We start from the raw sequence: 14,767 nt of genomic DNA, 5'->3' as shown, positions 1-14,767 counted from the left end.
TACAATAATTATGTATGTTGGAAATAAAATGATATTTTATAATGAAATATGTATATATAAAAAGATAAAATTATAGAAACATATATATTACAATAATTATATGAAATTCTTGTTATATTGGTAAAACAAGTATAAATTAAAAATGAAAATATGGATTACGAATGCTATATAAAAATGGCCGTAATCGAATAGATTTTTTACTTATATTTATATATTTAAAATTTTACCCAAAGGCGAAATATTGAATTTTATTCAATATAATAAAAATCATGGAATTATATAAAGTGAAAAATCTATATATCTATTATATTGCTTATTTCGATTCAAAAAATATGAATGGAATATGAAGGAAAAACATTATTCTGGTTGATCCTGCCAGTAGTTATATGCTTGTCTCAAAGATTAAGCCATGCATGTCTAAGTACACACGAATTAAAAGTGAAACCGCAAAAGGCTCATTATATCAGTTATGGTTCCTTAGATCGTTAACAGTTACTTGGATAACTGTGGTAATTCTAGAGCTAATACATGCAATTAAAACATGAACCTTATGGGACATGTGCTTTTATTAGGCTAAAACCAAGCGATCGCAAGATCGTTATATTGGTTGAACTCTAGATAACATGCAGATCGTATGGTCTTGTACCGACGACAGATCTTTCAAATGTCTGCCCTATCAACTTTTGATGGTAGTATCTAGGACTACCATGGTTGCAACGGGTAACGGGGAATCAGGGTTCGATTCCGGAGAGGGAGCCTGAGAAACGGCTACCACATCTAAGGAAGGCAGCAGGCGCGTAAATTACCCACTCCCAGCTCGGGGAGGTAGTGACGAAAAATAACAATACAGGACTCATATCCGAGGCCCTGTAATTGGAATGAGTACACTTTAAATCCTTTAACAAGGACCAATTGGAGGGCAAGTCTGGTGCCAGCAGCCGCGGTAATTCCAGCTCCAATAGCGTATATTAAAGTTGTTGCGGTTAAAACGTTCGTAGTTGAACTTGTGCTTCATACGGGTAGTACAACTTACAATTGTGGTTAGTACTATACCTTTATGTATGTAAGCGTATTACCGGTGGAGTTCTTATATGTGATTAAATACTTGTATTTTTTCATATGTTCCTCCTATTTAAAAACCTGCACTAGTGCTCTTAAACGAGTGTTATTGTGGGCCGGTACTATTACTTTGAACAAATTAGAGTGCTTAAAGCAGGCTTCAAATGCCTGAATATTCTGTGCATGGGATAATGAAATAAGACCTCTGTTCTGCTTTCATTGGTTTTCAGATCAAGAGGTAATGATTAATAGAAGCAGTTTGGGGGCATTAGTATTACGACGCGAGAGGTGAAATTCTTGGACCGTCGTAAGACTAACTTAAGCGAAAGCATTTGCCAAAGATGTTTTCATTAATCAAGAACGAAAGTTAGAGGTTCGAAGGCGATCAGATACCGCCCTAGTTCTAACCATAAACGATGCCAGCTAGCAATTGGGTGTAGCTACTTTTATGGCTCTCTCAGTCGCTTCCCGGGAAACCAAAGCTTTTGGGCTCCGGGGGAAGTATGGTTGCAAAGCTGAAACTTAAAGGAATTGACGGAAGGGCACCACCAGGAGTGGAGCCTGCGGCTTAATTTGACTCAACACGGGAAAACTTACCAGGTCCGAACATAAGTGTGTAAGACAGATTGATAGCTCTTTCTCGAATCTATGGGTGGTGGTGCATGGCCGTTCTTAGTTCGTGGAGTGATTTGTCTGGTTAATTCCGATAACGAACGAGACTCAAATATATTAAATAGATATCTTCAGGATTATGGTGCTGAAGCTTATGTTAGCCTTCATTCATGGTGGCAGTAAAATGTTTATTGTGTTTGAATGTGTTTATGTAAGTGGAGCCGTACCTGTTGGTTTGTCCCATTATAAGGACACTAGCTTCTTAAATGGACAAATTGCGTCTAGCAATAATGAGATTGAGCAATAACAGGTCTGTGATGCCCTTAGATGTCCTGGGCTGCACGCGCGCTACAATGAAAGTATCAACGTGTATTTCCTAGACCGAGAGGTCCGGGTAAACCGCTGAACCACTTTCATGCTTGGGATTGTGAACTGAAACTGTTCACATGAACTTGGAATTCCCAGTAAGTGTGAGTCATTAACTCGCATTGATTACGTCCCTGCCCTTTGTACACACCGCCCGTCGCTACTACCGATTGAATTATTTAGTGAGGTCTCCGGACGTGATCACTGTGACGCCTTGCGTGTTACGGTTGTTTCGCAAAAGTTGACCGAACTTGATTATTTAGAGGAAGTAAAAGTCGTAACAAGGTTTCCGTAGGTGAACCTGCGGAAGGATCATTATTGTATAATATCCTTATCGTTAATAAATATTTGTTATAATACAAATAAATACAATTTACCAAAATAAAAATATTACAAAATGATTCCACGGAATCAAAAGTTAAAGTCAAAATAAAATGAAGATGGCTTTTATTTTATATGTGGGGCTTGGCAACCTCATAAAAAGACTTTAACATTATTAATGTTGCTGTGCGTATTTGTGGCAGTACTTACTACAACAACGGCGTTTCCTATAAAAACAAATTCTCGAAAATGGAAATCGAAGAAACTAAACTAAATTCGAAAGTAGAAGTCGAATTAAAATAAAAATAATTTTGAATGTGTGGTAATCAAAATAAGTGTGTGTGTATATGGACCATAATATACACGCGTTGCGAATATGTATTGTTCATCTATGTTATGAGCATACGTTGGCTAATGCAACAACCTAAAATATACAATGTTTGTACCTGTCATCCATCAGGTTAATGTTTTATATAAATTTTGCAGTATGTGTCACCCAAAATAGCAAACCATAACCAGATTATTATGATACATAATGCTTATATGAAACTAAGACATTTCGCAACATTTATTTTAGGTATAAAAATAAATTTATTGAAGGAATTGATATATGCCAGTAAAATGGTGTATTTTTAATTTCTTTCAATAAAAACAATATTGACATTATATAAAATTGAATTATAAAACTCTAAGCGGTGGATCACTCGGCTCATGGGTCGATGAAGAACGCAGCAAACTGTGCGTCATCGTGTGAACTGCAGGACACATGAACATCGACATTTTGAACGCATATCGCAGTCCATGCTGTTATGTACTTTAATTAATTTTATAGTGCTGCTTGGACTACATATGGTTGAGGGTTGTAAGACTATGCTAATTAAGTTGTTTATAAATTTTTTATAAGCATATGGTATATTATTGGATTAAATAATGATTTTATTCATAATATTAAAAAAGAAATGAAAAACATTATCTCACATTTGAATGTGAAAAACGAAGAGAAATATTTTCTTTTTCAATCAAATAATACTGAGAAATGTCTAGCATAAAAAATTGAAATATTTTTCATCTAGAATTGTCTCTTATTAATGATTCGGAAAAAGAAAAATCTTGGTTTTGTTATTATTCTTCGTTGGTTCGTTAAATGGATAAAAATGACTTTGCTTACAAGAACTATTGGAACTATTTATAACGAATTTAATTGATTGTTTTATCATTTATATATAAAGAATTTATGGCAAAATATAGTTATATATACAACCTCAACTCATATGGGACTACCCCCTGAATTTAAGCATATTAATTAGGGGAGGAAAAGAAACTAACAAGGATTTTCTTAGTAGCGGCGAGCGAAAAGAAAACAGTTCAGCACTAAGTCACTTTGTCTATATGGCAAATGTGAGATGCAGTGTATGGAGCGTCAATATTCTAGTATGAGAAATTAATGATTTAAGTCCTTCTTAAATGAGGCCATTTACCCATAGAGGGTGCCAGACCCGTATAACGTTAATGATTGCTAGATGATGTTTCCAAAGAGTCGTGTTGCTTGATAGTGCAGCACTAAGTGGGTGGTAAACTCCATCTAAAACTAAATATAACCATGAGACCGATAGTAAACAAGTACCGTGAGGGAAAGTTGAAAAGAACTCTGAATAGAGAGTTAAACAGTACGTGAAACTGCTTAGAGGTTAAGCCCGATGAACCTGAATATCCGTTATGGAAAATTCATCATTAAAATTGTAATATTTAAATAATATTATTAAGAATAATGTGCATTTTTTCCATATAAGGACATTGTAATCTATTAGCATATCCCAAATTTATCATAAAATATAACTTATAGTTTATTCCAATTAAATTGCTTGCATTTTAACACAGAATAAATGTTATTAATTTGATAAAGTGCTGATAGATTTATATTATTACAGAGCGTTAATTTTTCGGAATTATATAATGGCATAATTATCATTGATTTTTGTGTTTATTATATGCTCTTGTATGATTAACAATGCGAAAGATTCAGGATACCTTCGGGACCCGTCTTGAAACACGGACCAAGGAGTCTAACATATGTGCAAGTTATTGGGATGTAAACCTAATAGCGTAATTAACTTGACTAATAATGGATTAGTTTTTTAGCTATTTATAGCTAATTAACACAATCCCGGGGCGTTCTATATAGTTATGTATAATGTATATTTATATTATTTATGCCTCTAACTGGAACGTACCTTGAGCATATATGCTGTGACCCGAAAGATGGTGAACTATACTTGATCAGGTTGAAGTCAGGGGAAACCCTGATGGAAGACCGAAACAGTTCTGACGTGCAAATCGATTGTCAGAATTGAGTATAGGGCGAAAGACCAATCGAACCATCTAGTAGCTGGTTCCTTCCGAAGTTTCCCTCAGGATAGCTGGTGCATTTTAATATTATATAAAATAATCTTATCTGGTAAAGCGAATGATTAGAGGCCTTAGGGTCGAAACGATCTTAACCTATTCTCAAACTTTAAATGGGTAAGAACCTTAACTTTCTTGATATGAAGTTCAAGGTTATGATATAATGTGCCCAGTGGCCACTTTTGGTAAGCAGAACTGGCGCTGTGGATGAACCAAACGTAATGTTACGGTGCCCAAATTAACAACTCATGCAGATACCATGAAAGGCGTTGGTTGCTTAAAACAGCAGACGGTGATCATGGAAGTCGAAATCCGCTAAGGAGTGTGTAACAACTCACCTGCCGAAGCAACTAGCCCTTAAAATGGATGGCGCTTAAGTTGTATACCTATACATTACCGCTAAAGTAGATGATTTATATTACTTGTGATATAAATTTTGAAACTTTAGTGAGTAGGAAGGTACAATGGTATGCGTAGAAGTGTTTGGCGTAAGCCTGCATGGAGCTGCCATTGGTACAGATCTTGGTGTAGTAGCAAATAATCGAATGAGACCTTGGAGGACTGAAGTGGAGAAGGGTTTCGTGTGAACAGTGGTTGATCACGAGTTAGTCGGTCCTAAGTTCAAGGCGAAAGCCGAAAATTTTCAAGTAAAACAAAAATGCCTAACTATAAACAAAGCGAATATAATACACTTGAATAATTTGAACGAAAGGGAATACGGTTCCAATTCCGTAACCTGTTGAGTATCCGTTTGTTATTAAATATGGGCCTCGTGCTCATCCTGGCAACAGGAACGACCATAAAGAAGCCGTCGAGAGATATCGGAAGAGTTTCTTTTCTGTTTTATAGCCGTACTACCATGGAAGTCTTCGCAGAGAGATATGTAGATGGCTAGAAGAGCATGACATATACTGTTGTGTCGATATTTTCTCCTCGGACCTTGAAATTTATGGTGGGGACACGCAAACTTCTCAACAGGCCGTACCAATATCCGCAGCTGGTCTCCAAGGTGAAGAGTCTCTAGTCGATAGAATAATGTAGGTAAGGGAAGTCGGCAAATTAGATCCGTAACTTCGGGATAAGGATTGGCTCTGAAGATTGAGATAGTCGGCTTGATTGGGAAACAATAACATGGTTTATGTGCTCGTTCTGGGTAAATAGAGTTTCTAGCATTTATGTAGTTACTTGTTCCCCGGATAGTTTAGTTACGTAGCCAATTGTGGAACTTCTTGCTAAAATTTAAGAATACTATTTGGGTTAACCAATTAGTTCTTATCAATTATAACGATTATCAATTAACAATCAATTCAGAACTGGCACGGACTTGGGGAATCCGACTGTCTAATTAAACAAAGCATTGTGATGGCCCTAGCGGGTGTGACACAATGTGATTTCTGCCCAGTGCTCTGAATGTCAAAGTGAAGAAATTCAAGTATTTTCGTGTGGTCCCGGTAATGCTAACTGTTTAGCAGCTAATTTGAGCGGCAAAACTTTTCCGATGGGTTTGGTTCCCCAGAGGAAATTTATTCATATTGGACTACAAATAGAAATAACGAGCCTCGGAGCAATTTACGCAATCTGATGACGACCCGACCCTCCGTGGACATCTTCCGGAGGACCAATATGAACCAAACGCAGCGGCTACTCTATCTAGGGTACCCTGCACAGTAATGTGGCCGGTCCTTTACAGCAAGAGAGGACTCGGTGTTCACATGCGATCTCGGCACCCAGACGAACTTGATGAAGAACGTCGACGTGTCGATATAAAGGCAAGGTGGAGTGAGGAAAGAAGTGGATGATGGCGAGAAAGGAGGTTGAGCTCACAGCAAATGGACATAAACACATAAACAAGCAACTAGCGGTGTATTTTGCAAACCGCAGCGTCGAAGCCATCAAAAGCTAAGACAAAGGGGCATTATAGGAGAAAATAGAGCAGATAAGAAGGCAATCAGCTCTCGTCCGGAAGTTGCAAATCTAACCATAAGGCGCCGCCCTAGTAGAAGTGAGCAAAACCACCAAGTAACAACATCAGAAACCTCCAATCACACCCTTCGAACAGTCGAACAGGGAAATTTTGCGGACACTGCGTGGGTATAGCCCGTAGAATGCCATTCCAAATGGAGAGCCCAAGAGTACAAACGATCATTGACAGGGCAGAGCTCGAGGGAAAGGAAACCACTCTCCAATGCTTATCGCTATATCCCTAGGAATTTTTCCGGCACAGGGTGTACGTCACACTCTGACGAGACCTCCTCGGGCCTCGAAATAGGAGAGAAAGCAGAAGGCAGCAGTATGCTGTCGTCCAGCGTAACTGGGATAAGCATAAAGGAAGATGCATCAAGTCCTTGCTAAATGGAACTGATGAGTCGGTAATGCCAAGCCAAGAAGTAATGGTTCCTTACTGGAGAGAAGTAATGACTCAGCCTAGCCAAGCTCTTGCAGTAGAGAAGTGATACAAATGGATCACTCGCTTGAGAGGGTTTGGTCTGCTATTACAGAGCACGACCTTCGGGCATCAAGAATCTCATTATCTTCCTCCGGGGCCTGACGGGATAACTCCAAAAACAGCCAGGGAGGTGCCGTCAGGTATTATGTTCGAATAATGAACCTAATTCTATGGTGCGGCAATCTACCACACTCTATCCGACTGGCCAGAACCGTCTTCATCCCGAAGACGGTGACGGCGAAGCGACCGCAAGACTTTCGTCCAATATCGGTGCCTTCAGTCCTGTAAGACAGCTAAATGCAATATTGGCAACCGGTTGAACTCATCAATCAATTGGGACCCGCGCCAGCGGGGTTCTTACCTACCGACGGATGTGCCGATAACGCGACGATAGTTGACTTAGTCTTGAGGCATAGCCATAAGCACTTTAGATCTTGCTACATTGCAAATTTGATGTAAGCAAGGCATTCGATTCTTTATCGCATGCATCTATATATGACACCTTACGTGCTTATGGTGCGCCAAAGGGCTTCGTTGACTACGTACAGAATACGTACGAGGGTGGCGGTACCAGTCTCAATGGGGACGGTTGGAGTTCAGAGGAATTCGTCCCTGCTAGAGGAGTGAAGCAGGGTGACCCTTTGTCTCCTATTCTATTTAACTTGGTAATGGACAGGTTACTTAGAAACCTACCCAGCGAAATTGGTGCCAGAGTCGGAAATGCCATTACTAACGCGGCCGCGTTTGCAGATGATTTGGTACTATTTGCTGAAACTCGAATGGGACTTCAAGTATTGTTGGACAGAACGTTGGATTTTCTATCTCTCGTCGGCCTCAAACTTAATGCCGACAAATGTTTTACCGTTGGCATTAAGGGCCAGCCGAAACAGAAGTGTACCGTGCTAGAGGCACAGAGCTTTTACGTAGGCTCAAGGGAGATTCCATCATTGAAGCGAACGGACGAGTGGAAGTACTTAGGCATCAACTTCACTGCAACCGGGAGGGTTCGATGCAATCCGGCCGAGGACATTGGTCCGAAGCTACAAAGATTGACAAAGGCCCCCTCAAACCACAACAGAGGATGTTCGCCCTTAGGACTGTCCTTATCCCACAGCTCTATCACAAGTTAGCCCTTGGGAGTGTGGCGATAGAGTCCTACGAAAAACTGACAAACTAATACGATACTATGTGCGAAGATGGCTAAATCTTCCGCTGGATATACCGATAGCATTCATTCACGCACCCCCAAAAAGTGGAGGTCTCGGAATTCCATCACTTAGATGGGTAGCTCCAATGTTAAGGCTAAGACGTTTGAGTAATATTAAATGGCCTCACCTCACGCAAAACGAGGTAGCCAGCTCTTTCCTCGAAGCAGAAAAACAACGGGCCCGAGATAGATTATTAGCAGAACAAAATGAATTGTTATCGCGTCCGGCAATAGAAAAATATTGGGCGAACAAATTGTACCTCTCAGTTGATGGTAGCGGACTCCGTGAAGCAGGCCATTGGGGCCCGCAACACGGGTGGGTTAATCAACCCACGCGTTTACTAACAGGAAAGGAATATATAGACGGTATTCGTCTGCGGATAAATGCCCTACCCACGAAGTCTCGTACTACAAGGGGAAGGCACGAATTGGAAACGACAGTGTCGTGCAGGATGTGACGCTCCCGAAACAACAAACCATATTATGCAAAAATGTTACCGATCGCATGGGAGGCGCATAGCTAGACACAACTGCGTAGTAAATCGAATCAAGCGGGGACTTGAGGAGAGAGGCTGCGTAGTCATTGTTGAACCAAGTCTGCAGTGCGAATCCGGTCTTAATAAACCAGACCTGGTGGCACTACGACAAAATCACATTGATGTGATCGACATACAAATTGTGACAGACGGACACTCTATGGATGATGCACACCAGCGCAAAATCAATAGATACGACAGACCGGACATACGAACTGAGTTGCGTCGCAGATTCGAAGCCGCAGGTGACATTGAATTCCATTCTGCACCTGAACTGGAGGGGGATCTGGAGTGGTCAATCCGTTAAAAGATTGATAGCGAAGGGTCTCCTCAGCAAATATGATAGTCATATCATTAGCGTCCAGGTTATGAGAGGCAGTCTCGGTTGTTTTAAACAGTTCATGTACCTGAGCGGGTTTTCCCGAGATTGGACTTAGCTAAAACGTTTGGTTCAAAACATTTGCTTGCTGTCTTGGCATAACATCAATAAAGGCATAAACATCGCAAATAATGGTAATATATAAATTGGCTATGAGGATGGTTTTAGTACGTAGGCGTTGCGGAACTTCGGTTCAGATAGAGCAATGAATCGTGCATGCTAGGAAACTGAAGTGTTGACAGACCTAGTATCTTTCGATAGATTTCCATACCTCCGCGATCAAAAAAAAAAAAAGAAATAGTACGCGCATGAATGATCGACGTCATCTAATAGTGACGCGCATGAAGGATTAACGACGGACGTGTTTTCGTTGCGCTCGTGTACAGATTGCGAAGAACTTGGTTTTCCGTGTTTGGAAAGTAATAAAATCGGTGAATTAGTGCTCCGCGAAAGTCGTGTGCTAATTTTCGTGTGTTATAAACAAGCGGTTTGGAAGTAATTAACAATTAATTGTTGGGAATTTTCCACTTAGCACGTGCTGAAGGCGAACTTACGAGTAAGTTTTTCGAGTAAGCTTTTTGATCAGCTGTCACAAAGCTTATTGGTGGAGTCACTGCTAAGGTTTGTGTCTAGGGAGAGTTTTAGTGCTACCAGACTCTACGATAGGTGGAGCTCGAGTTCCAGAGCAACTACCTTTTGTCAGCGAGTAAACGACATACGGTTGCTGGCGTCGACGGTAGGTGGAGCCACCATCGTATTTATGCCGATGGAGAGCGACAGCAGCGCGAGTGCCTTGAGCGGAAGTAGTGCCTCGATGAAGTCCAGACGAGGCAGGCGCAGAAGCCATCTGGCATCTAAGAGCTCGGCGCCAACGCAGGCGAAATTGGTTGCCCTGGCATCGAATGGAGTGCCAGAACCCGTTGGGGTACTGGAGGAGCCGTTTTCGTCGCTGGAGGACGCCCGGGCGGCTACGGAGAACGCTGCCATTGATGCTGCCCCCCCCACGCTGCTGCACCGCTGCTGATCCTACTGCTGCCCTGCTGCCGACCACACTGCTGCCTCCGCCGTTTTCACTGCTGCTAAAATTGTTGCCACCACTGCCCTGCCGCCACCGCTGCCGCCCGTGCTGGGCAAGCAGCCATGATGGCAGAGCTGTCGGCCACACAGCGCATGGTGAGAAGCAGCTTCCGCAGACTAGGAGAAGTGGACACGGAAGAGCTCTCATATGCTATCAGCCGCTACGATGAGCTGGTGTTGGCGCTAATGCTCCGGTGCGGAGAGCTGGAGACGCGGCTTGCTATGCCGCCACCGCCGCCGCCGTCGTTGAATCTGTTGAAAAATACGGCCGCCAATGCTCCCCAGATGCAGCAGGTTGCACCCATCGCTGCCCGCGGACTACCAAGGTCCGCGAGACGTGGTCAGCGGTGGTGAAGTGCGACGACCCTGCGCTATCGGGGAAAGACATAGCGGAAAAGGTGCGAACGATGGTTGCACCCTCTCTCGGAGTCAGAGTACACGAGGTCCGTGAGCTCCGTCGAGGTGGTGGTGCGATCATTCGCACTCCTTCGGTGGGAGAGCTGCAGAAGGTGGTCGCTTCAAAAAGATTCGCCGAGGTTGGCCTAAATGTGGCACGGAATGCGGCCGAGAAGCCGAAGGTCGTCGTATATGACGTCGACACAGCTATCGGCCCTGAGGAGTTTATGAAGGAGCTCCACGAAAACAACTTCGACAGCGAAATGAATCTGGCCCAGTTTAAGAAGTCAGTGCACCTGGTGACCAAGGCGTGGTCGGTAGCTGACGGCGCCACAGTAAATGTGACGCTGGAGGTTACGACCGGGCGATGGCGAAGCTTGATGTAGGTCGTGTCTACATCAAGTGGTTCTCATTCCGATGCCGGTCACAGGTCGCACATACGCCTGCCACAGATGTGTGGGTTTCGACCACAAGGTCAGCGAATGCCGGCAGAAGGATAGTGTCTGTCGCCAGTGCGGGCAACAAGGCCACACTGCGGCAAAGTGCCAAAACCCGGTGGACTGCCGGAACTGCCGCCACGAGGGCAACCCTCGGGCATTACATGCTCTCGAGCGTTTGCCCGATATACGGGGCGTTGCTGGCGAGGGTGCAAGCTAGACACTAATGTTTAGCTTCATCCAAGCGAACTGTGGCCGAGGCCGAGCTGCGACATCGAGCTCGGAGTCCGACTCAGGAGATCGGAGTCTATGTTCGCGCTGGTGCAGGAGCCGTATCTCGGCGGGGACGGAATGGATGTGCTGCCTGAAGGAATGAGAATTTTCATCGATCGGCGAGGGAAGGCAGCCATCCTAGTGGATCACCAGGAAGCCATCTGTATGCCAGTGGAGACCCTCACCAAGATTATGGCGTATGTCTGGTCGTGAAAGGGAGTTTTGGCTCAATCTTCCTTTGCGCCGCATACTGCCAGTATGATGCACCTCTGGAACCGTACATCCGGTACATGGATGCGGTCCTGCTGCAGGCCAGCAGAACCCCCGCAATCCTGGGCCTCGACGCGAATGCAGTGTCCCCATGTGGCTTAGCAAACTCTCTCGTCATGCCGAGGGGCAAGCTAACTACAGACGGGGTGAGCTGCTGTCAGAGTGGATGCTGGAGGCAAGAGTCGCCGCCTAAACCAGTCAACAGAGGTGTACACGTTCGATAATTACAGAGCTACAAGCGATATCGACGTGACAATCGTCAATGAGGCAGCATCTATGTGGGCCACATATGAGTGGAGAGTGGACGAGTGGGAATTGAGTGACCACAACATCATTACTGTTGTGGCCGAACCAACTACCGCGCGCGCAGTTGAGAGCATAGCTCCTGTGCCGTCCTGGAACTTCTCCAATGCACGTTGGCGATTGTTCAAGGAGGAAATGGTGAGTAGAGCAGCCGAACTTCCGGAAAACTTCTCAGAGTCGCCGTTGGACCAGCAAGTTTCGACCCTGCGCAGTATAGTACATAATGTATGTGATATTGCGCTGGGAAGAAGTCCATCCGATTGCCCAGCAGGAGAGCACGTTGGTGGACTGCCGACCTCTGTGATGCAAGGCGCGAAGTCCGGAGACTTCGTCGCCTACTTCAAATGGAAGGCGTCATGATGATGATCCGCAATAGAGCGTGTATTGGTCGACCTGAGGCGGGCCTCAGCCAACTACAAGAAGCTCATTTGGAGGGCAAAATGGATGAGTGGAAACGCTTCGTGGGAATCATGCCGACGACCCATGGGGGCGCGTCTATAAGATTTGCCGAGGCCGCAGAAGTGCACGGAGATTGGGTGCCTCCGCGTGAATGGCGAGATGATCACCGATTGGGGTGACTGTGCACGAGTGCTCCTCCGCAATTTCTTCCCAGTTGCGGAGTCCGAAGCACCGACTGCCATCGCGGAGGAAGTCCACCGGCCTCGAAGTATTCGAGGTTGATGCATGTGTTGCCCGGTTGAAGAGCAGGCGCTCTCCCGGCTTGGACGGCATTAATGGCACTATCTGCAAGGCAGTCTGGCGCGCCATACCGAGCACCTTGCATCGTTGTTTTCCATGCATCCGATTAGGATACTTTCCCGCTGAGTGGAAGTGCCCACGAGTTGTCTCGCTGCTCAAAGGGCCAGATAAGGACAATGTGAGCCTCCTCATATAGAGGAATATGCTTGCTACCAGTCTTTGGTAAGGTGCTCGAGGCCATCATGGTGAATCGTGTGAGAGAAGTTCTTCCGGAAGGCTGCAGATGGCAATTTGGATTTCGCCAAGGACGATGTGTGGAGGATGCTTGGAGGCACGTGAAGAGCAGTGTTTGTGCCAGCCCGGCGCAATACGTGCTCGGCACATTCGTGGACTTCAAAGGAGCATTCGACAACGTCGAATGGAGTGCTGCACTCCGCCGACTAGCCGACTTGGGATGCCGGGAGATGGGCTTGTGGCAGAGCTTTTTCTCCGGCCGAAGAGCAGTGATCCGAAGCAGTTCCGGTACTGTGGATGTACCGGTAACTAGAGGCTGCCCGCAGGGGTCAATCAGTGGCCCATTTATCTGGGACATACTGATGGATGTACTGCTTCAGCGTCTCCAGCCGTATTGCCAGCTGAGTGCATACGCGGATGACTTGCTGCTTCTCGTCGAGGGAAATTCCCGAGCTGAGCTAGAGGAAAAAGGTGCAGAGCTGATGTCCATCGTAGAAGCGTGGGAGCGAAGTTGGCGTTACCGTCTCGACCAGCAAGACGGTAATAATGCTGCTGAAAGGTGCCTTGAGACGTGCGCCTACGGTGAGGTTTGCTGGAGCGAACCTTCCGTATGTGCGTAGCTGTCGGTACCTTGGCATCACGGTCAGTGAAGGAATGAAATTCCTCACGCACATAGCTTCGCTTCGCCAGCGGATGACCGGAGTCGTTGGAGCATTGGCGCGTGTGCTTCGAGCCGACTGGGGCTTCAGTCCTCGAGCCAGGCGGACCATATATGACGGACTCATGGCACCTTGTGTGCTGTTTGGTGCCCCGGTATGGTATGCACCGCGAACAGGTAGCCGCCCGGAGACGCTAGCCTCCTGCCAGAGGCTAATCCTGCTTGGATGCCTTTCGGTATGCCGAACAGTGTCCACAGTGGCACTGCAGGTACTTGGCGGAGCTCCCCGCTTGACTTGGCTGCTAAGTTTTTAGCGGTCAAGTACAAGCTGAAGCGTGGATACCCGCTGGAGGAGAACGACTGGCTATACGGCGAGGACACTACGTGTCTAAGCTGGAAGCAGAGGAAGACTCGCCTAGAGGAGTGCTTGCTGCAGAATTGGCAAAACAGATGGGATGACGACAGCGAACCAGGACGGGTACGCACAAGTTCATCCCTACGTCACTCTCGCCTATCGAATCCAAGCTTTGGATTCTCGATGAGGACGTCTTTCTGCGACAGGTACGGGTCGTTTAACGCATTTTTGCAAGGGAGAGCCCTCAGCGATACCACTGCTTGGCGCTTGTGGTGATCCATATGAGGACTGGATGCACATATTGTGGCGCTTGTCCTCTATATGCAGATTTGCGAAACCTCGATGGACTTGGAGTGCAGCGCCTTGGCGAAACTGGACATTCAAGTAGAATCCTGGAAGATCAGCAGAGGATCAACGGCTGGCAGCGTTTGCGGACGAGGTGTTCCGTAGGAGGAGGGTATTAGCCCAAAACTTCGCCGTGTGGTTAGCGGGCGAGAATACTTCCACAGCCGCTATTGCTTTGTCGTAAGAGGCGACTAATATAGCGACTGGTTCCTCTAACCATGCTGTCGGAGCAAAAGGAGGAGGCCACCGAGCCTCTCTTTCGTACCACGGTGTGCTGCGCCAAGACAGCACATTGAGGTAGGCCCCCTGGTGGAGTATCGTGGTGGCTGTGGTTGATACCCATTCGCGGGTAGAGCCTTCGTGTTCGACGTTTGAGTTACGGTGCTAGTTG

The 14,767-nt window shown here is 45.3% G+C and overlaps 2 non-coding genes across 2 annotated transcripts; both read left to right on the top strand.

Annotated features, from left to right (window-relative positions):
• Positions 1–359: 359 nt before the first annotated feature.
• LOC116803213 lies at positions 360–2,355 on the top strand. The gene has a single exon (XR_004363476.1). It is a non-coding gene; the product is annotated as a small subunit ribosomal RNA (ribosomal RNA).
• A 687-nt stretch (positions 2,356–3,042) lies between these two features.
• On the top strand, positions 3,043–3,221 carry LOC116803211. The gene has a single exon (XR_004363474.1). It is a non-coding gene; the product is annotated as a 5.8S ribosomal RNA (ribosomal RNA).
• The last annotated feature ends 11,546 nt before the right edge of the window (positions 3,222–14,767 follow it).

This window comes from Drosophila sechellia, unplaced genomic scaffold (assembly GCF_004382195.2).
Source record: "Drosophila sechellia strain sech25 unplaced genomic scaffold, ASM438219v1 U_310, whole genome shotgun sequence".
Classification (NCBI taxonomy): domain Eukaryota; kingdom Metazoa; phylum Arthropoda; class Insecta; order Diptera; family Drosophilidae; genus Drosophila; species Drosophila sechellia.
Note: the sequence above shows the minus strand (reverse complement) of the source record. Positions and strands in the feature narration are given on the sequence as shown.